The sequence below is a fragment of the Phyllobates terribilis genome, unplaced genomic scaffold, assembly GCF_046119375.1.
Source record: "Phyllobates terribilis strain yellow unplaced genomic scaffold, ASM4611937v1 Scaffold_3__8_contigs__length_932513732, whole genome shotgun sequence".
In the NCBI taxonomy this organism is placed as follows: Eukaryota; Metazoa; Chordata; class Amphibia; order Anura; family Dendrobatidae; genus Phyllobates; species Phyllobates terribilis.
Genome location: NW_027362763.1, coordinates 926,742,515 through 926,766,226, shown reverse-complemented (window position 1 = coordinate 926,766,226; position 23,712 = coordinate 926,742,515). Strand labels below are relative to the sequence as shown.

Genomic DNA, 23,712 nt, shown 5'->3' with positions numbered 1-23,712 from the left:
AGTTAGGATATAGGGTAATATAGGGTAGGTGTTTAGTATAGAATAAGTTCACTAGATAAATTAGATTATTTATAATTAATATATTTATATTCTTAAAATTAAAATAAAACATTAGGGTTAGTCTTAGTGTTAGGGTTGATTGCAATTGTTTTACTGATCATTTATTAGTAGCTCCATCAAGTATTTGATCAATTAGTTACGTTAATCGCTTAGTTGCTCTAATTAAATTGTTCATTTTTGTATTAAAATACACATACAAATATTATATACAATACTATAGATGCTATATATAGTGGGGAAAATAAGTGTTTGATACACTGCCAATTTTGCAAGTTTTCCCACCTACAAAGAATGAGGTCTGTAATTTTCATCGCAGGTACACTTTAACTGTGAGAAACAGAATCTAAAAATAAAGAGAAGAAAATCCCACTGTATGATTTTTAATAATTAAACTGCATTTTATTGCATGAAATAACTATTTGATCACCTACCAACCAGCAAGATTTCTGGCTCTCACAGAGCTATTAGTTTTTCTTTAAGAAGCCCTCCTACTATGCACTCATTACCTGTATTAATTGCACCTGTTTGAACTCATTACCTATATAAAAGACACCTGTCCACACACTCAATCAATCACACTCCCGCCTCTCCACCATGGTCAAGACCAAAGAGCTGTCTAAGGACACCGGGTACAAAATTGTAGAACTGCACAAGGCTGGGATGGGCTACAGGCCAATAGGCAAGCAGCTTGGTGAGAAGGCAACAACTGTTGGCACAATTATTAGAAAATGGAAGAAATACATGACTGTCAATCTTCCTCGGTCTGGGGCCCCATGCAAGATCTCGCCTCGTGGGGTAAGGATGGTTCTGAGAAAGGTCAGGAATCAGCCCAGAACTACATGAGAGGACCTGGGACCACAGTCTCAAACATTACTGTTAGTAACACACTATGCCCTCATGGATTAAAATCCAGCAGGGCACGCAAGATCACCATGGTCACACCAGCACTTGTCCAAGCCCATTTGAAGTTCACCAATTACCATCTTGATGTTCCAGAGAAGGCATGGGAGAAGATCACATGGTCAGATTGTTATGTTCTGCAACTTAGAACTAAGGGATAGGAGGGAAAAGCTGTCCCTGCACTGAGACTCAGCTTAACCCTACTCTGGGGTGGGTGCCCTGTTCCTTATGAATAGCCCCACTGAAACTCCTGCACTGAACTCAAACGAAGACCTATAGGACTGGAAAAGGCGTCCCTAAAAGATCTAAGGACTGGGAACAAAAGCAGGAGACCTCCTAACAGAAAAGTTAGTTGCAGAAACGAAAATTAAAGGAAACAAAACTGGTGGAACAAGAAGTCCTAGGATAACAATAGTCCAAAGCAAGAAGAACTAAACAAGGCTACTTAGCCAGAGCACGAGCGTTACAACACTGATGTCCAGCGGAGAATGGGAGCCAAGTGCTGAGTAATAAAGAATGCAGAGATCACGTGACCAAGAAACCCAGCACCAGAGGAAAAGACTAGAAGCCAGCAAACCACAACAAGATTGCCGATAGGAAAACAAAATAGATTCTAACACAGATGAGACCAAAATAGAACTTTTTGATATTAATTCCACTCGCCGTGTTTGGAGGAAGAAGGATGAGTACAACTCCAAGAACATCGTCCCAACCGTGAAGCATGTTGGGGAAACATCATACTTTTGAGATGGTTTTTCTGCTAAAGGGATAGGGAGACTGCACCGTATTGAAGGGAGGATGGATGGGGTCATGTATTGCGAAATTTTGGCCAACAGCCTCCTTCCCTCAGTAAGAGCATTGAAGATGGGTCGTGGCTGGGTCTTCCAGCATGACAATGACCCGAAACACATAGCCAGGGCAACTAAGGAGTGGCTCTGTAAGAAGCATTTCAACGTCCTGGAGTGGCCTAGCCAGTCTCCAGACTTGAACCCAATAGAAAATCTTTGGAGGGAGCTGAAACTCAATGTTGCCCAGCGACAGCCCCAAAACCTGACAGATCTAGAGAAGATCTGTATGGAGGAGTGGACCAAAATCCCTGCAGAAATGTGTGCAAACGTGATCAAGAACTACAGAAAACATCGGACCTCTGTAATTGCAAGCAAAGGTTTCTGTATCAGATATTAAGTTCTGTTTTTCTATTGTATCAAATACTTATTTCATGCAATAAAATGCAAATTAATTATGTAAAAATCGTACAATTTGATTTTCTGTTTTTTTTTTTTTTAAGATTCTGTCACTGAAGTGTACCTATGGTAAAAATTATAGACCTCCATTCTTTGTAGGTGGCAGGGGCGTACATAGGAATCATGGGGTCCCATAGCAGAAGTTCTAATTGGGCTCCCCCCACCCCTCTAAGAAAATTTAAATAATTGTCGGGGTCACAGAAGAGCAGATCTCACAACTTTCCATCCTTTATATAGTAATTTTCCTCCTGCTGAAGTCCTAGATTCCTCTTTCATTGCCCCATTAAGTGTGATGCCAACAAAGGTGTCCCCCAAACAAAGTATGATACCCCCATGGTGAATTCCTCTACATGTGCAGTATAATGACCCTACTGTACTCCACCTCAACTCCCAGGGCAAAGTATGCTGATCCCAACACTATAGGATCCCCCAACTGTGACCCCCCTAGAGCTAGAGAGGATGGTACGTAAAGGAGGGTGTTATACATAATACATAATAAAAGATGAAACTATATAACTAAGGACAGTGCTATACATAATAAGTGAGTACACTATATATTAAGGGACTGTGCTATACATAATTTGGCTACATTCCTGCATCTGTGTGCAGTGTCGGTGTGCTGCCCTGTTTTGACGCATTGAGCATGTCCTATTCTGATCCTCAAAATCGGTTCAGAACAGGACATTCTCTGACCCTCACAGATCTCATTCTCAGATCCGTGATTTTCATGGATGTGTGAATGGATCTATAAAACTCTACGAGTCTGTGGACCATTCGATTAAAAAATCTGGCAGCACACAGACATTTCACACAAATGTGGAGAATGCAGAATTTACAGATAACATTATCACTCCAATTCACACATTGCAGATATAGAATAATATTTACATCCAGGGCAGGCACTTACCGCTGACGTCTCATTTGATCAGAGACGGTTTCTGCTGTTTCTTCTCCGTCTGGTCAGACCTTCATGTCAACATCTCCCAGGCACGACTCGTCTTGTCATAATGATCAGTGCAGCCCTAAAAATAACAAGGTCACATATATTGTATATATACTGTAAATGTGTCTCCCCCACACTGTGCCCCTGAATACAGATATGTACCCCACCATTAATATACTATTAGCCACTTAGTAATCAAAATATAAAGTGATAAGCAGCACTGTGCGCCTCATTAACTATAATCTCCATCGGCCAATAATATAAATTATTCAGTCTCTCTGACTCTCCCCAGTTAACTGTAAGGCTATGTGCACACGGAAAATCTGCAAGTCTTTACAGTACACGCAAAGCGAAACCCCCATAATTGCTCTCTCCCAGCACCCCCATCATTGCTCTCTACTAGCACCCCCATCATTGCTCTCTCCCACCACCGCCATCATTGCCCTGTCCCAGCACCCTGTCATTGCTCTCTCCTAGCACCTCCATCATTGCTCTCTCCCAGCAACCTGTTATTGCTCTCTCCCAGCAACCTGTCATTGCTCTCTCCCACCATCCCCATCATTGCTCTCCCCCTCCTCATCATTGCTCTCCCCAACCCCATCATTGCTCTCCCCAACCCCATCATTGCTCTCCCCAGCCCATTCATTGCTCTCCCCAGCCCCATCATTGCTCTCTCCATCCCCATCATTGCTCTCCCAATCATTGCTTTCCCCAGCCCCAGCATTGCTCTCCCCATCCCCACCATCCCCATCATTGCTCTCCCCAGCCCCACCACCCCCATCATTGCTCTCCCCATCGCCACCATCCCCATAATTGCTCTCCCCAGACCCATCAGCCCCATCATTGCTCTCCCCAGCCCCACCATCCTCATCATTGCTCCCCCCAGCCCCATCAGCACCATCACTGCTCTCCCCAGCCCCATCATTGCCCTCCCCATTGCCACCATCCCCATCATTGCTCTCTCCATCGCCACCATCCCCATCACTGCTCTCCCCAGCCCCATCATTGCTCTCCCCAGCAATGGGGAGGACTTTAGCAGGTCTGATCGCAGGATCAGGTTCCCTGTTACATCGTAGGGATTCAGCTGAGTTCTATCGTAGGGACAGATCTCCTCTCTTTCCTTAGCTCTGGTAGCAGAACATAACAGTAAGTCCAGCCAGCAAATTCTCTAAGGAAAGATTTTTCTGTTCCATCATGGTGTCGGTTCAGGATTTGGCTCATCGCCTGCAGGGACTCTCTCTGGAGGTGGCCGAGCTCCGTCAGCACGTGAGTAACTGTCCTGGAGCACATTTCTTGGAGCCTAAGGTATGTTTGCCGGATTTGTTTTTTGGTGAACACCGAGAATTTTTTTCATTTAAAAATGCTTGCTTATTGTATTTTCGTTTGAGACCTAAGTCCTCTGGGGATGAATCCCAGCGCGTAGGGTTCATAATGTCACTTTTGCGCAAAGAGCCTCAGGAGTGGGCCTTTTCTTTGCAACCTAGTGATTCATGCTTCAGATCAGTGGATAGTTTTTTTTCTGCTTTGGGACTATTATATGATGATCCTGACCGTGTCGCATCAGCTGAGACTGAGTTGAGACGTCTAAAACAAGGATCGGGTAATGTGGAAAAATATTGTACACATTTTCGTCGTTGGTCCACTCAAACAGGGTGGAACGATTCTGCTCTGAAAAGTCTATTTCTTGCTGGACTCAGTGAAAGGGTTAAAGACCTGCTAATTGCTTATCCTACACCTGAAGATTTGCAACAGGCTATGCAATTAGCTATACGGGTGGATAGAAGACTGCGTGCTAGGGTTAATGAGAGCAAATCCTCTGCTATGTCAGTTTCTGGTTATGATAATGTGTGTACTAACAGTGGTGAACCGATGGAGATTGGATCGGTGGCACCTCGCTCTCAAGAAAAAGACCGTCGTTTTTCGCAAGGCTTGTGTTTCTATTGCGGAAAATCTGGTCATTTGATTAAAGGCTGTGAGCTTCGTATGAAGAAAGAAAAAAAAATGGTCAGTCACGCCCGTATTGCCTGTTTAAATTCCAAGGGTATATTTTTAGCTGCTTCCACGATTGCTCAGGAAAAATTAATGGAATTTCGGGTGTTTGTTGATTGCGGGTCTACACTGAATGTAATTGATGGGGGATTCGTGGAAAAACTCAATTTAAAACCTGAACCTTTGTCATCCCCCATTGCTGTGGTTTCTGTGGATGGCTCCCCTTTGAAGAATATTACTCTCAAGGTCAGTGAATTTCCTCTCACTATTAATGGTGTTCACCATGAGAAATTGGATTTGGTAGTGTTGAATAACTTGCCTTCTCCAGTAATATTGGGTTTGCCCTGGTTAAAATTTCACAATCCTGTACTGGATTGGTCTACCAGTGAAATTAAATCCTGGAGCCATAAATGTTATGACAAGTGTTGTAACGGGCGTATTGCAGCTTTGGATAGGGGAGAATTGCCTGTTCCTATTCAGGATTTTTGGAGAGTTTTTTCTGAGAAGGAATCGCAGGTTTTGCCTCCCCATAGAGACTATGATTGTTCTATTGAATTTGTCCCTGGAGCGACTCTTCCTAAGAGTCGTTTATTTAACCTTACTATTCCTGAGAGGAAGGCTTTGGAGGAATACATACAGACAAGCTTGGCCGCCGGTCACATTAGGCCCTCTAAGTCTCCTGTGGCGGTTGGATTTTTTTTTGTAAAAAAAAAGGACGGCGGTTTACGTCCTTGTCTGGATTTTCGTGAGATTAACAAAATTACGGTACGCAATCCTTACCCACTGCCATTGATTCCTGATCTGTTTAACCAGTTATTGGGGGCCAAGTGGTTCTCTAAAATTGACCTTAAGGGGGCATACAATCTGTTGCGCATGAAGGAGGGTGATGAATGGAAGACTGCTTTTAACACTCCTGTGGGTCATTTTGAGAATCTGGTTATGCCTTTTGGTCTTACTAATGCTCCTGCATTTTTTCAGAATCTGATTAATGACATCCTTAGACCTTTGATCGGTAAAAATGTGGTTGTGTATTTGGATGACATTTTGATTTATTCGCCAGATCTGGAGTCTCATTGGCGGAGCGTGCGTGAGGTATTACAGTTATTAATGGACAATTCGCTTTTTGCTAAGCTGGAGAAATGTGAGTTCGCTGTACAGAGAATTAGTTTTTTGGGCTACATTATCTCCAGCAAAGGTTTTGAGATGGATCCGGTTAAGGTTCAGGCTGTGCAGGAATGGCCTAGGCCTATTGGTTTGAAATCGATACAGAGGTTTTTGGGTTTCGCCAATTACTATAGAAAGTTCATAAAAATTTTTTCTAGTATTGTCAAACCTCTGACTGATCTCACCAGGAAAGGTGCTGATGCGGTTCAGTGGTCTTCTGAGGCCATTGAAGCTTTTGTGTATCTCAAGGAGAGGTTCACCTCTGCTCCCATCCTTATGCAGCCTGATGTTACTAGGCCGTTTTTGGTTGAGGTTGATGCTTCCTCTGTGGGGGTTGGCGCAGTATTGTCTCAGGATAACGGGGATGGATTACATCCCTGTGCCTTTTTTTCAAAAAAATTTTCGGAGACTGAATTGAATTACGATATTGGTAATCGGGAATTATTGGCTATTAAACTCGCATTTGAACACTGGCGCCACTTCTTGGAAGGTGCGGAATTTCCCGTTCAGGTTCTTACGGATCATAAAAATCTGATATATCTTGACGCTGCCAAGCGCCTGAATGCCCGTCAGGCTAGGTGGGCACTGTTTTTCTCGCGGTTTAATTTCTCCGTTACTTACATCCCTGGTACTAAGAATGTTAAGGCGGATGCCTTGTCTCGCAGTTTTTCTCCCATAGTCGGTGCTGAGAAAGAGGAAAACATTTTACAAGAAGGTGTTGTGATAGCTGCTTTAGACTCCGTTTTGGAAGATGAGATTCTTAAAGCTCAGGAGAATGCCCCATCTAACACTCCTCATGGGAGGTTGTTTGTGCCTGAGACCTTTAGGAGAGATTTGTTTGTTGAGTGTCACGAATCTCGGTTGGCAGGTCATCCCGGAATCTCTGAGACCAAGAGACTGGTGGGTCGCAGTTTTTGGTGGCCTGGATGGCAGAAGGAAGTCATTAAGTGGGTGCGCCAATGTACTATATGTGCTAGATCTAAGTCCTCACATACTCCTGCTGCGGGGTTGCTTTGTCCTTTGGAGGTCCCCAGTGCTCCTTGGACACATTTGGCTATGGACTTTATAACTGACCTTCCCCCCTCTGAGGGTTTTACTGTCATCTGGGTGGTCGTGGACCGTTTTAGCAAGATGTGTCACTTGGTTCCCTTCGTCAAACTGCCCTGCGCTAAAACTCTCGCTAAGGCCTTTGTCAAGGAAATTGTCAGACTTCATGGCGTTCCTACTGACATTGTTTCTGATAGGGGTCCTCAGTTCGTGGCTCGTTTTTGGCGTGCCTTTTGTGACAGGTTGGGAATTCATTTGTCGTTTTCGTCCGGATATCATCCTGAATCTAATGGCCAGACAGAAAGGAAAAACCAGGATGTTGAGCAGTTCTTGCGTTGTTTTGTGGCAGACAATCAAGAGGGGTGGTCTGAGTTTCTGCCACTTGCCGAATTTGCTCTGAACAATCATACATCTTCTTCTGCTGGTTGTTCGCCTTTTTTTTGTTGTTCTGGGAGACATCCGTCGTTTGGGTCGTTCTCCAAGTTGGGATCTGCCGTGCCTGAGGAGGAGAATTTTTCCGGTGATTTGGAAAGAGTTTGGACGGATGTGCGTGGTAATCTTCAGGAGGCCAGCAGAAAATCTAAAGACTACTTTGATAGGAAACGACAGGAGGTTTTGTTCGCTGTTGGTGACATGGTTTGGTTGTCCTCTAGGAATCTGCGGTTGAGGATTCCTTCTAAGAAATTGGGTCCCAAGTTTGTAGGGCCCTTTAAGGTGCTTCAGGTTGTCAACCAATCTGCTGTTAGGTTGGAGGTTCCTACCTCCTGGAGAATTAATCCGGTCTTTCATGTCTCTCTGTTAAAAAAAGCTGTTGTGTCGGATGGTGACGCCTCTGCCTCTGTTCCTCTGGTGGTGGAGGATGGGGAATATGAAATTTCTCGCATCCTTGACTCTAGACGGTATAGAGGTAGTTTGCAGTATCTTGTGGCCTGGAAAGGTTTCGGACCCGAGGATAACTCTTGGGTGAGGTCAGATGATGTTTCCGCGTCCAGACTTATCAGAGCGTTTCACAGGAGATTTCCTGATAAGCCTGGTCCTAGGGGATCCGGAGGATCCTCTTAGAAGGGGGGGTACTGTTAGAACCTTGCTGTTAGGTTTTTTTTCCTTTGCTGGTCACATGACCTTGTTGGTCTATTTAATCCTGCTCCGCCCTTCTGGCTTTGCTGGACTTCATTGTATATCTACTTTCTAGCTAGCCTGTGCTCTGTGTCTTGCTCTGTTAGTTTGCTTGGTCTACAGACCTCTATGTTCTATATATTTTGTTTGTTCGTCTGTCTGCTACTATTTCTGTTAGGAGGTGTCCCATATTCCTCCCAGTCCTTAGTACTTGTAGGGATTCCTCCCCCACATCTATAGGTCTTCGTACAGACTAGCTTAGGACTTTAGCAGGTCTGATCGCAGGATCAGGTTCCCTGTTACATCGTAGGGATTCAGCTGAGTTCTATCGTAGGGACAGATCTCCTCTCTTTCCTTAGCTCTGGTAGCAGAACATAACAGCATCCTCCTCATTCCCGGCAATTTTCTCCCCCTATCCAGGCGCGCACTGCATGATAACGTCATCAAACCAGGTGAGCCTGTGTCAGTGAGGAAGCGCTGGGCAGGAAGCACAGGATGGATCCCTCCAGCTCTGCTGCCCTTTTCTCCTGTCAGCAGCCGAGCTAGAGGGATCACTCCCTGCCCGCAACATGTGATGAGGGCAATCTAGCCATGGGCCCCTGGAGCTTCGGGCTCCGAGAAGCAGGCCAGATTGCCCTTAATAGTAGCCGCCCGGCAAGGGCCCCCCTGACCCTCCAGGCCCCGGCTGCACCGGCGGCATGTCTGCCCCTGAACTGCCATGGGGCACCCCCGGCTTACGGGCCCCATATCAGTCACGTGGCCGGCCGCCATTGGCGGTACACCACTGGTAGGTGGGAAAACTTGCAAAATCAGCAGTGTATCAAATACTTATTTTCCCTACTGTACATAATTAGGAACATATTTTCTACTAAAATATAACTAATACTGTAGAGTGTACATTTAGATATAAAAAAATATAAAAAGTAATAAAGTGGCACATCAGTTTCATCGTACAGAGGAAGTGTATGCCCTTTTATGTTCTGACAGTGAAGAAAGTATAATGTCAGATGGCGATTATGATTTAGAGGGCTTTCGTTTCAGAGACTGTGATAGATCAGAAATGAGCAGTCATTCTGGTTCATCCTCAAAAACATCAAAGACCAGTACAAGAGAGGCAAATAGCGCTACTGGAGAAACGTTCCAAATCAGGAAACAATGCCCAGTACAAGCGCTGTCCCTAGTACTAGTGAATTGGTGAATGCCAATATACTAGGGGCTTTGCAACTTTATGTAGCATTTCCCAGATGGGAGGCTTCGGATTCAGCTACTCCATTCATCCCTGATTTTAATGACATTCCTGGTATAAATGTAGAGGTGGAAGATTTTGGACCAGTTAATTTTTTAAATTTGTTTATGACAGATACTAGAGCATACTGTCCTGCAAACAAATGTATATGCTTCCAAATTTATTAGTCTGAATCTACGATCCTATTATGCTAGGTCAAATTTATGGACAACCCCTAATCTTCCTGAAATGAAAATGTTTTTTGGACTTACATTTGCCATGGGGCTTGTTAAAAAAATGAGCATTCGGTCTTACTTGTCCCACCGCCCTGTTCAAGCTTATGAGATTTTGCTTATGATATTTTTAATTTTAGTTACAATAGTCAGTGTCTGCCCAATAATGCCCCAGAACATGACAGACAATGTAAAATCAGACCCATCATCGAAGAGTTGACAGAAAAATTCTTAAAGCTCTACATCCCAACATAAAACATTTCTATCGATGAGTCCTTTGTAAAATTCAAAGGAAGTCTGCACCTCAAGCACATTATTGTATCTAAGAGGGCAAGGTTCGAGATAAAACTATAAAATGTGTGAGAGTTCTGTAGGATACACATAAGATTTTTGTATTCATGAGCGTAAAGATAGCCAATCTAACTTGTGCCGGTGCAGAGCTGACAGCCTGCATCGCACAAGGATGCTGCTGCATCCCTATACTATGCAACCGATTAGCCTTCAAAAAATGAAAGTACCATAATGGGACATTGTGTAAAAGTGAAAAAAAAGGGTCAGAGAGTGAAAAAAAAAAAATGGAAAAATATAAAAAAAAATAATAATCCAAAACAAATATAAAAATACTGTACCCATAAATAAATATTATTATGAAATAAAACAAAAACAATAAAATAAAAGTACACATATTTGGTATCGCCACATCTGGAACGACCCGATCTATAAAACTGTCCCACTAGTTAACGCCTTTAGTGAACACAGTAAAAAATAAAAATAAAATCAGAAGCAAAAAACTATGCTTTATCATCATACCGCCAAACAAAAAATGGAATAAACCCGATATAAATCTGGTATCGTACCGACCCGAAGAATAAAGTCGTCTAATTACTTATACCTCATGAGGATTGTGCTAGGGTTAAGGTTGTGCTAGGGTGAGGATTGTGCTAGGGTTAGTGTTGTTGTGCTAGGGTTGTATTAAGGCTGGGGTTGTATTAAGGTTGGGGTTGGGATTTTTTCAAAAGTAAAGAAAAAAAAAATGATGACGATATGGCGACTAGTGTTGAGCATAAGTGCTCGCTATTTGAGTTTGCGTCGGGTGCTCGGTTATGCACCGAGTATCGCGGGTGCTCAAGTGACATGCTCGAGTCTCCGCTCCATATGTTTCGCGGTTGTTGTACAGCCAAAAAAACACGAGGGGGCTGCCTGCCATGCACGAGCGATCCCCGCATGTTTTTTTTTGGGTGTCTAACAACCGTGAAACATGCGGGCGGGGACTCGAGCATGTCACTCGAGCACCCGCGATACATGGCGATACCCGAGTATGCGATGCAAACGCAAGTAGCAAGCACTTGCGCTTAAGACTAATGACAACTTATTCAATATGATGACCTAATGTTATCAAATTCTGTGTCGTACCTCTGGTTTCAAAATGTTCACTATACCCCTTGATAAAATCCTTGAGGGGTCTAGTTTCCAAAATGGGGACACTTGTGGGGGGCTTCCACTGTTTAGGTACATCAGGGGCTCTCCAAACGCGACATGGCATCCGCTAATTATTCTAGCAAATTTTTTATTTACATTCAAAAAGTCAAATGGCACTCCTTCCCTTCTGAACCCTGCCGTGCGCATAAACAGTGGTTTTCCCCCACATATCGGGTATCGGCTTACTAAGGAGAAACTGCACAACAAATGGTATGGTGCAATTTCTCCTGTTACCTTTATGAAAATGCAAAACTGGGGGCTAAAAAACATTTTTGAGGTAAAATTTTATTTTTACGGCTCAATGTTATAAACTTCTGTGAAGCACCTGGGGGTTCAAAGTGCTCACCACACATCTAGATAAGTTCCCTGGGGGGTCTAGCTTTCAAAATGGTGTCACTTGTGGGGGGTTTCCTCTGTTTAGGCACATCAGTGGCTCTCCAAACACAACATGGCGTCCGCTAATTATTCAAGCTAATTTTTTATTCATAAAGTCAAATGGCGCTCCTTCCCTTCTGAACAATGCCGTGTGCCCAGTGGTTTTCCCCCACATATGGGGTATTGGCGTGCTCAGGAGAGCACAACAAATTTTGAGGTTAATTTTTTCCTGTTACCCTTGCAAAAATAAAAAAAAATTGCGTCTACAGTAACATTTTTGTGAAAAAAGATAAATGTTCATTGTTTTCTTCCACATTCCAAAAATTCCTGTCAAGCACCTGAAGGGTTAATAAACCTCTTGAATGTGGTTTTGAGCTCCTTGAGGGGTGCAGTTTTTAGAATGGTGTCAGTTTTGGGTATTTTCTGTCATAAAAGCCCCTCAAAGTCACTTCAAATGTGATGTTGTCCCTAAAAAAATGGTTTTGTAAATTTTGTTGGAAAAATTAGAAATCGCTCGTCAACTTTTAACCCATATAACTTCCTAACAAAAAAAAATTGGGGTTCCAGAATTGCAAGGCTAAGTGCCCACGATGCAGAAATGCTCCGGATTTTTCCTGAGCGTTTCTGCATCTCCCTGGCAGAAAAAACGCATGGGGATTTTACATGCATTTTTCCTGCCAGGGACAAGCGTAAGTGAAGCGTTTTTGCATGCATTTCCACATGCGGGTTGACAAGCGCTTTCCAAGCGATTTTAGCATCACTTGGAAAGTGCTTAACAACTTGGTCACACTATATAAATCCATTACAAAGAATGGTAAAAAATAAAAAATAAATATTATACTTACCTTCTGATAGCCCCTGGTGTCCTTATCCGATCCGTCCGGTACCACGATGTCTAGCGGTGACCCGTCACATGACTAAATGATGTCATGGCAGGTCCTTTTAGACCATCGCGAGCTGCCGGTGAGCCAGGACGTATCGCTATGGAGACCGGGGGCCATCAGAAGGTAAATATAATGTATATTTTTTATTTTATTCTTTTTTTTTTTACAGGTACTATGGTACCTGGGTCTGGAGGAGAGTCTCCTCTTCTCCAAACCCGGGTACCATCCGTACATTGAACCACATGATATCCGCATGTGCACATGTAGTGATGCGGATATTATGCGATTCAATGCAAGTCAATGGCGGTGAAAACGCCACAATTCCGCAAAATGATTGGTAGTGCTGCGGATTTTTCTGCAATGATAATCTGCAGCAGAAATTTCCACAGCACATGCGGATTATCATTGGGGAACATGGCAGACCTTCTAGCAAGCGTTTATTAAGTGTTTCTGCAGCGGAATTGCTTAAAAAACGCATAATGGGCACACAGCCTAAAAGTAGACATGTGGGAAATGTTATTCATTAACTATTTTGTGTTACATATCTCTCTGATTTAAGGGCATGAAAATTCAAAGTTTGAAAATTGCTAAATTTTTTACATTTTTGCCAAATTTCCAAATGTTTTACAAAGTATCACAAGTCATATTGAAGAAATGTTATCACTATCATGAAGTACAATATGTCACAAATAAGCAATCTCAGAATCAGGGGGATCCGTTGAAGTGTTCCAGAGTGATTACCTCATAATGTGACAGTGGTCAGAATTGTAAAAATTGGCCTGGTCATTAACGTGCAAACCACCTTCGGGGGTAAAAGGGTTAAAGAGCCACTTTTACCTGTTTTCCCATGTAAAACTTAAAAATCTGGGGTTAAAACAACATTTTAGTGGTAAAAATGTAATTATTTTTTCTTCACCACTCCGCGGTATAAAATTATATGAAACAGCACCACTGGATGAATTCAGGAGTAGAACTTATGGGGGCAGGGGCGGACCTACCGCCCGTGCAGCCCGTTCATTGAACGGGGGCCCTGGGGGAGAGGGGCATGACTGTCCTGACTCCAGTATGGGGCCCGGCCGTTTGGGGCCCCCTCGGAGCCCCGTTGGGGCCCCCTCTTGTGCGTCTCCTCATGGGACCCCCGCAGGGCCGGCGTCAGCACCTGACGCACCTGGGCAAATGCCGGGGCCCTGAGCAGGCGGGGGGGGGGCCCTCACCGTCAGGCACCCCGTGCGCTATGGGACCCGTGAGCGGAGGAGAGCAGTGTCAGCGCTCGCTCCCCCCTGCTTGCTCAGGGCCCCGGCACCCGGCACAATACTTACCCCTCCCCGTGCCTCCGCAGCAGCTCCTGCATCCTCCGCGGCTGCTGCACTGTGATATCTCAGGTCAGAGGGCACGGTTACGTCTTTACACCGCGCTCTCTCCTGAGCAGTCACAGTGCAGAGCGGGATGAGGCCGGAGCAGAGCAGCAGCAGGTGAGACGTGAGGTGAGTATTTGATTTTTTTTTTTATTGTATGTAGGCCTGTGGCAGTATAAGGGGGGGGGGGGGTGAGGTGGGGGTGTGTGACATACTGCATGGGGCATTATAAGGGGGGGTGACATCCTGCATGGGGCATTATAAGGGATGGGGGGTGTGTGACATCCTGCATGGGACATTATAAGGGAGGGGGGTGATGGGGCATTATAAGGGGGGGTGTCACCCTGCATAGGGCATTATAAGGGAGGGGGGGTGTGACATCCTGCTTGGGGCATTATAAGGGGAGTGTGTGTGACATCCTGCATGGGGACATTATAAGGGGGGGTGACATCCTGCATGGGGCATTATAAGGGAGGGGTGTGTGTGACATCCTGCATGGGGAATTATAAGGGAGGGGGAGGGGTGTGACGTCCTGCATGGGGCATCATAAGGGAGGGGGGTGTGTGACATCCTGCATGGGGCATTATAAGGGAGGGGGGGTGACATCCTGCATGGGGCATTATAAGGGAGGGGTGTGTGTGACATCCTGCATGGGGCATTATAAGGGAGGAGATGTGTGTGACATCCTGCATGGGGCATTATAAGGGAGGGGTGTGTGTGACATCCTGCATGGGGCATTATAAGGGAGGGGGAGGGGTGTGACGTCCTGCATGGGGACATTATAAGGGGGGGTGACATCCTGCATGGGGCATTATAAGGGAGGGGGAGGGGTGTGACGTCCTGCATGGGGCATCATAAGGGAGGGGGGTGTGTGACATCCTGCATGGGGCATTATAAGGGAGGGGGGGTGACATCCTGCATGGGGCATTATAAGGGAGGGGTGTGTGTGACATCCTGCATGGGGCATTATAAGGGAGGAGGTGTGTGTGACATCCTGCATGGGGCATTATAAGGGAGGGGGGTGTGTGACATCCTGCATGGGGCATTATAAGGGAGAGGGGTGTGTGACATCCTGCATGGGCGGGGAACAGCCTGCGTGGGGCATTATGTGGGGGGAACAGCCTGCGTGGGGCATTATGTGGGGGGAACAGCCTGCATGGAGCGTTATATGGGGGCCAGTCTTCTGTATGGAGCGTTATATGGGGGCCAATATCCTGTATGGAGCATTATATGGGGGCCAGTATTCCGTATGGAGTGTTATATGGGGGCCAGTATCCTGTATGGAGTGTTATATGGGGGCCAGTATTCCGTATGGAGCGTTATATGGGGGCCAGTATTCTGTATGGAGCATTTTATGGGGGCTAGTATTCTGTATGGAGCGTTATATAGGGGCCAGTATCCTGTATGGAGCGTTATATGGGGGCCAGTATCCTGTATGGAGCGTTATATGGGGACCAGTATCCTGTATGGAGCATTTTATGGGGGCCAGTATTCTGTATGGAGCATTTTATGTGGGCCAGTCTCCTGTATGGAGCATTTTATGGGGGCCAGTATACTGTGTGGAGCGATTCGCTGATTTCTGAGCTATTGTGGAATTTACAATAGATATCACTCATGTAATGTAAGAAGTGAAATCTTTGCATTGTACTATATATATATTTCTCTTCGGTATCTGTGCATCATGAATCGTGGTATGTGTTAAAGGGGCCCACTGAGACTCTTTCGCCCGGGGCCCACAAAAGCCTGGAGCCAGCCCTGGGCCCCCGGCCCCATGCTGAGTGCTAAGCACCGCGACATCTCAGCGCTGCTTTCCTCTGTGTAGCAGTGCAGTGCAGCAGCACCTTCATGATTCCCCTGACTTCCGGTCATGTGACGGTGCCGTCACATGGCCGGAAGTCAGGAGAACCTGTTGGCAGCGACGTGGACGAGCGCCAGGATTCTGCAGGGATCGCATGGGGGTAAGTATAACAAGTTTTATTTTTTTAAATACAATTAATTAACTAGGAGTGGGGGGAATCAGAGATGCACGGGGGGATGAGAGATGCACGGGGGGGATGAGATGCACATGGGGGGGATGAGATGCATGAGGGGGGATGAGATGCATGGGGGGGATGAGATGCACGGGGGGGATGAGATGCATGGGGGTGGATGAGAGCTGCACATGGGGGAATGAGAGCTGCACATGGGGGGATGAAAGCTGCACATGGGGGGGATGAGAGATGCACGGGGGGATGAGATGCACATGGGGGGATGAGAGATGCACGGGGGTATGAGAGCTGCACATGGGGGGGATGAGAGCTGCACATGGGGGGGGATGAGAGCTGCACATGGGGGGATGAGAGCTACACATGGGGGGGTGAGAGATGCACATGGGGGGGTTATGTTTACATAACTTTGTTGCCCTATGAAGGGCAGGGGGGGGCCCAAAAAATTTCTTGCACAGGGGCCCACTCCAGTCTGTGTCCGCCCCTGTATGGGGAGTTCTGCTGTTCTGGCTCCTCAGGGGCTCTGCCAATGTGACATGTCACCCATAAACCATTCCATCAATATCTGCTCTCCAATATGGAACTTCTTCCCTTCTGAGCTTTGCACTGTGGCTGAAGTGTAGTTTCCAACCACACATGGGGTACTGGTGTACTCGGGAGAAAGTGCACAATCGACTGTGTAATCCATTTCTCATTTTACCCTTGTGAAAATGAGAAATTTGAGGCTAAATCAACTTTTTCATGAAAAAAACATAGTATTTCATTTTCACATCCCAATATTTTAAAATTCTGTGAGGCACCTGTGGTATCAAGATGATCATCACACTAGCAGATGGATTCCTCAAGGAGTGTAGTTTCCAAAATAGGGTCACTGTTTAGGCACATCAGGGGCTCTGCATATACAACATGGCATCTGCTATTGATTCCAGCCAATTTTGCATTCCAAAAGTCAAATGGTGCTCCTTCCCTTCCGAGCCCTGCCATGCACCCAAACAGTAGTTTTCCATGACATATGGGGTATATGCATACTCAGGAGAAATTGCACAACAAATTTTGGGGTCTGTTTTCCCCTGTTACCCTTGTGAAAGTAAAAAATTTGGGGGTAAAACAACATTTTTGTGGGAAAATATGATTTTTTATTTTCACAGCTCAACATTATAAAATTCTGTGAAGTTCCTGGGGGTTCAAGGTACTCACCGCACATCTAGATAAATTCCTTGAGGGGTCTAGTTCCAAAATAGTGTCTATTGTGGGGGGTTTACCCTGTTTAGGCACATCAGGCGTTCTCCAAACGCGACATGGCATACACTATCTATAGCAGCGAATTTTGCATTCTAAAAGTCAAATGGTGCTCCTTCCTTTCTGAGCCCTGCCATGCAATCAAACAGCAGTTTTCCATCACATATGGGGAATCGGCATACTCAGGAGAAATTGCAAAAAAATTTTGGGGTCCGTTTTCTCCTGTTACCCTTGTGAAAGTAAGAAATTTGGGGCTAAAACAACATTTTTGGGGGAAAATATGATTTTTTATTTTCATGGTTCAACGTTATAAAATTCTGTGAAGCTCCTGGGGGTTCAAGGTGCTCACCACCCATCTAGATAAATTCCTTGAGGGATCTAGTTTCCAAAATGGCGTCACTTGTGGGGGGTGTGGAGACACGGGGGTCAGTGGGTGCTCTTGTCCGCTGGCCCGAGTCCACACTCCTTCCCCGTGGGCATAATACTACTCACACAACACAGGGTGAGAGTAAAATAGTGTGGCAATACTTTATTGAACCACCAACGGACAAAAAACATATAGAACAGTCCAGCAATTGCCCAAGATGGTGCAAATTATAAAGTCTCACCCTTCCGCTAACTCGCCAGGATTAGAGCAGCTGCGACTTTGGGGCTACCAGGGCCGACTACCCCCACCAGTGGCACTCCACTTTTGGCGGGCACCCACAGAGCGGAGGTAACAATAAGCTTAGGAAGCTGAAAGTCCATTGAGGTACGTGACCAGGTGACCAGAGGGTCCCAAACTGGCTTCTCTGAACATCTCCATGGGACCAGGTGACCGGAGGGTCCCAACCTGTCTTCTCCAAATCTCTCCATGGGTTCAGCGATGGTCAATGGAGCAGATCTGTATTCTTCCAGCTAGGGCCGTGGTCCTTAGGCTGGCATCCTGTAGAATGTCAATTCTGTGTCCCTCTTGATAAAGCCGTCGTGTCCTGGCTGCTGTTCTGTAGAGTCTCCCTGCAGAAGGATCCAGATCCCTTTTTAAACCCACATCTGTGGTTCAGGCCATCATCCACAGGTCAGGGAGAAGGTGGGATAAGGTCATCTCTAATTGTTTGAGGATTTAATCAATCTGCATAGTTTGTCCTTCACTCTGCAAGTCAACAAGCTGCATGGACTTATACAATGGGTAATCATCATATTAGCAAACATTGATTGTTCAATGACCCTGTGTCCCTGTCCTCTAAAGATAGCAACACAATCACCTGTAGGAACTGACATAATAGGTAAACAGCAGCCATTCAACAATTCCCAAACATCAATTCAAGAGTCAATGTTCAAACAATAGTTTATGCTTTCTGGCCTACTGAAAATATACATCTGACATAATTAACATTAAATGCTGTGTCATCACAGAGAGTTTCCACTGTTTAGGCACTATCGATTCCAGCCAATTTTGCATTGCGAAAAATAAAATTTTCATGTTTTTCTTTCCACATTGCTTTAATTCCTGGGAAGCCCCTGAAGGGTTAATACACTTCTTGACTGTGGTTTTGAGAACTTTGAGGAGTGCAGTTTTAAAAATGGAGTCACTTTTGGGTATTTTCTGTCAAACATGCCCCTCAAAGTAACTTCAAATAGAATGTGGTCCCTAAAAAATTGGTTTTGTAAATTTTGTTGGAAAGATGAGAAATTGCTGATAAAAGTTTACCCCTTCTAACTTCCTTTCAAAAACAAATTATGTTTAAAAAAATGATGCTGATTCACAAGTATTAAAATTTTTATTAGCTACTAATTGTAAATCTAGTAATTTACCATTTATTGAAGATGTAATTGATAGAGTTTCAACTCACAACACCTTTGAACTTTTTTTTTGCGATAAGAAATAATTTGCTTCAGCATTATAATAACCGATGGTACTTGTGGAACAAAGAATTTCACTCTAAGGTCACTGCCTCAGCCATACAAAATATGTAATCAAACTGGACCAGAATATCGTATATGTATTGTTTTAATAGTTTTTTCAGCTTTATTAGTTACATCATATACAAGTTAGTAATATAATTGAAGTAAAAGTGCATTCTTAGTGACATATATATCACCCTGTGCTCCTCTTTCCCTTTACATATCCTTCCTTCACTGGTTCCCGCTTCTTCCCCACTTACCTATCTTTTCCTATCATTCCTCCCTTTCTATATATATTGTTTGTTTGACATCTGCTGTTTTTTTTGTTTTGTCTTTTTTCCCCCTTCCCCTATTATTGTAAAATTTCTTCAATAAAAATAATCTGATGGAAAAAAAATGATGCTGATGTAAAGTAGACATGTGGTAAATGCTATTTACTATTTTGTGGCATACTATCTGGTATAAAGGCATAACAATTAAAAGTTTAAAAATTGATAAATTTTCTAATTTTTGGTCAAATTTTTAATATTTTTTAAATAAACGCAAATCATACCATTCAAAATTTACCAATAACATGAAGTACAACATGTCACGAAAAAAATCTTAGAATCACTGGGGTAGGTTAAAGCATTCCAAAGTTACTACATCATAAAGTGACACTGGTCAGAATTGAAAAAATTGGCTTTTTCAGGAAGGTGAAACAGGCTTGGGGATGAAGTGGTAATGTCTATGATGCTTTTCACAAGATTGTGTTTCTTGCATACACATGACTCCTTTGCCTCCTTCACACTCCCATCTATATGTTTTTTTATTAAAGGTATGTATGTGTGCATGTAGTGTAGTGTATTAATATACTCACCTACCACTGCTGTCTCCAGTCTCCAGCGTTGTTCTGCTTTGCTTCTCAGTAACGTCACTGCAATTACGAGTAGCCAGCTCACTCTGTGCTCTATGAAATGAAAGCTTTTGGAGCCTCGTTGTTTTGCTCCAAAGGATCACATTGTCAAGGCCACTTCCAGGTCACGCTGCGCTCTGCAGATGGAAGTCTGCAGAGGGGTGATGTCACTGAGAAGATGAGAGAAATGGCGCTGGACATCGAAGAGAGCAGTGGTAGATGAGTATATTAATGCACTCACACTACATTGCATTCATGCAGTGGGTACGGAAAGTATTCAGACCCCTTTAAATTTTTCACTGTTTCCTTGCAGCCATTTGGTAAATTCTAAAATGTTCATTTTTTTCTCATTAAAGTACACTCTGCTCCCCATCTTGACTGAAAAAAAACAGAAATGTAGAAATTTTTGCAAATTTATTAAAAAAGAAAAACTGAAATATCACATGGTCATAAGTATTCCGACCCCTTGCTCAGTATTGAGTAGAAGCACCCTTTTGAGCTAGTACAGCCATGAGTCTTCTTGGGAATGATGCAAGAAGTTTTTCACACCTGGATTTTGGGATCCACTGCCATTCTTCCTTGCAGATCCTCTCCAGTTCCGTCAGGTTGGATGGTGAACGTTGGTGGACAGCCATTTTCAGGTCTCTCCAGAGCTGCTCAATTGGGTTTAGGTCAGGGCTCTGGCTGGGCCAGTCAGGAATGGTCACAGAGTTGTTCTGAAGCCACTCCTTTGTTATTTTAGCTGTGTGCTTAGGGTCATTGTCTTGTTGGAAGGTGAACCGTCGGCCTAGTCTGAGGTCCAGAGCACTCTGGAAGAGGTTTTCATCCAGGATATCTCTGTACTTGGCCGCATTCATGTTTCCTTCAATTGCGACCAGTCGTCCTGTCCCTGCAGCTGAAAAACACCCCCATAGCATGATGCTGCCACCACGTTTCACTGTTGGGATTGTATTGGGCAGGTGATGAGCAGTGCCTGTTTTTCTCCACATATACCGCTTAGAATTATCACCAAAAAGTTCTATCTTCATCTCATCAGACCAGAGAATCTTATTTCTCATAGTCTGGGAGCCTTTCATGTGTTTTTGAGCAAACTCTATGTGGGCTTTCATATGTCTTGCACTGATGAGAGGTTTCTATCAGGCCACTCTGCCATAAAGGCCCGACCGGTGGAGGGCTGCAGTGATAGTTGACTTTGTGGAACTTTATCTCATCTCCCTACTGAATCTCTGGAGCTCAGCCACAGTGATCTCGGGGTTCTTCTTTACCTCTCTCACCAAGGCTCTTCTCCCATGATTGCTCTGTTTGGCTGGACAGCCAGGTCTAAGAAGACTTCTGGTGGCCCCAAACTTCTTCCATTTAACGATTATGGAGGCCACTGTGCTCTTAGGAACCTTGAGTAATGCAGAAATTCTTTTGTAACCTTGGCCAGATCTGTGCCTTGCCACAATTCTGTCTCTGAGCTCCTTTGGGTGTTCGTTTGAGCTCATGATTCTCATTTGGTCTGACGTGCACTGTGAGGTCTTAGACAGGTGTGTGCATTTTCAAATCAAGTCCTATCAGTTTAATTAAACACAGCTGGACTCCAATGAAGGAGTAGAACCATCTCAAGGAGGATCACAAGGAAATGAACAGCATGTGACTTAAATATGAGTGTCTGAGCAAAGGGTCTGAATACTTATGACCATGTGATATTTCAATTTTCTTTTTTAATAAATTTGCAAAAATTTCTACATTTCTGTTTTTTTCAGTCAAGATGGGTTGCATAGTGTACTTTAATGAGAAAAAAATGAACTTTTTAGAATTTACCAAATTGCTGCAATGAAACAAAGAGTGAAAAATTTAAAGGGGTCTGAATACTTTCCGTACCCACTGTATATGACACACATTTAAAAAAAAAATATTAAAAAACATATGGATGGGAGTGCTTCTTTAAAGGGAATTGGTCAGCAGGTTTTACTATAACAAACAAAACACATCTACAGTGAGCGCAGAATTATTAGGCAAGTGAGTATTTTGTCCATCTCAACATTTTTATGCATATTTTCCAACTCCAAGCTATATAAACGTGAATGTTTATTGGATGAAGCAGATCAGGTGATGTGTATTTGTTTAATGAGGGATGGTGTAGTTTAAGGATATCAAGATCCTTTATCAAGGTGTGCAGAATTATTAGGCTGCTTGTTTTCCTCAGGCAGAATTGGCCAAAAGAGATGTAACTGACTCTGAAAAGTCAAAATATGTTACATGTCCTACAGAGGAAAGCAGCACTCTTGAAATTGCTAAGATATTGAGGCGTGATCACAGAACCATCAAAAGTTTTGTTGTTTGCAAATAGTGAACAGCAAGAAAAACGTGAAGTGACCAGGAATAGTGTTGAGTGAATATGTTCAAAAAAGGTTCCCAAGTTTCAAATTCGGCATGAATATGGCACATTCGGATTCGTGATCAGAAACACAAGCATTTTTTCTTAAAAAAAATCCCCCCCCCTAACTTTATGTGTGCAAATCGCGCCTAGCCAATTAGGGTGCAGGAAAGATCCACACCGTCCAGACACAAGGGCTTGTGCCATTGGCTGCTGAAATCACATGTCCCTCTCTATATAAAGAGCGGACATGTTGTGTTACCGCTATTTTGTGATTATAACAAGTCACGGGCTAATGCTGACGCTGCTCCTGCATACTGACAGATTTAGCTGGTTTGATAGGCTGTTGCTTCTAAGTCAGATAGTTTAGATAGCTAGTGTCGTGTGTGGCTGTGAAATCGACCTTCTAGCAGATTGTTTTTTGTTCCATTACCGAGGTCCACACAAAGAAATCAGGGCATATGTCATAGAAGTCTCTTGCGCACTGCTTCGATTGTGCTCCATGCACAAGCACACCTTTAAAAATCTATTTTTTTAAGTTGCTAATGTGATACAGAAAGCCATAATAGCCCACCTTGTCATTTTGTGGCATTGAAATTGAGCTGTGTGCAGATTGAGTAAAAAAAGCAATTTTTTTTCAGTTGCTAACAAGAGTAAAAAAATATTTTTTTTCTGTGAGAAACTTGATACAGTACGCCATATGCCACCATGTCATTTTGTGGCGTTGAAGTTGAGCTGTGTGTAGACTGAATCAAAAAAACAATTTCTGTTGCTAACAAGAGTAAAAAAAAAATTTTTTATGTGACCAACGTGATACAGTACGCCAAATGTCACATTGTCATTTTGTGGCGTTGAAATTGAGCTGTGTGCATAGTAACGTAGGTTGAAAAAAGACCTAGGTCCATCAAGTTCAACCCTTCTCCCACAATTGTACTCCCTAAACTAACACTACACTAACTTACTAACTTATTGGGACTACGCTTCACAAATGTATTATTACCATTTTTATTATTGCTGTACTATTACAATTAAAAATGAACTCGTTTATGATTTGTTTAAATTAGTTTTATAGTTTGTATTACCCTTGTGATTCTAATAATAGTATTACTAAAATCCTTATGCCTAAATCTGTTGATCCAGAAGAAGGCAAAAACCCCAGGACACATTCAGCCAATTTGCATCACAGGGAAAAATTCCTTCTTGACCCCGAGAAAAGGTGATCAGTCCTAGAACCCTGGATCAAACCTAATTATGATACTAGTTATGTAATTACTATTACCGTACTAAATGTACTACTATAGATGTAACATTTTGTCTAATTTAACTGTAACCC

At 43.8% G+C, this 23,712-nt stretch overlaps 1 protein-coding gene across 1 annotated transcript in view; it reads left to right on the top strand.

Annotated features, from left to right (window-relative positions):
• The window catches only part of LOC141257813 (pecanex-like protein 2), a 1,433,759-nt gene that overhangs the window by 1,199 nt on the left and 1,408,848 nt on the right, over window positions 1–23,712 (top strand). The gene's annotated exons all lie outside the window — the stretch shown is intronic.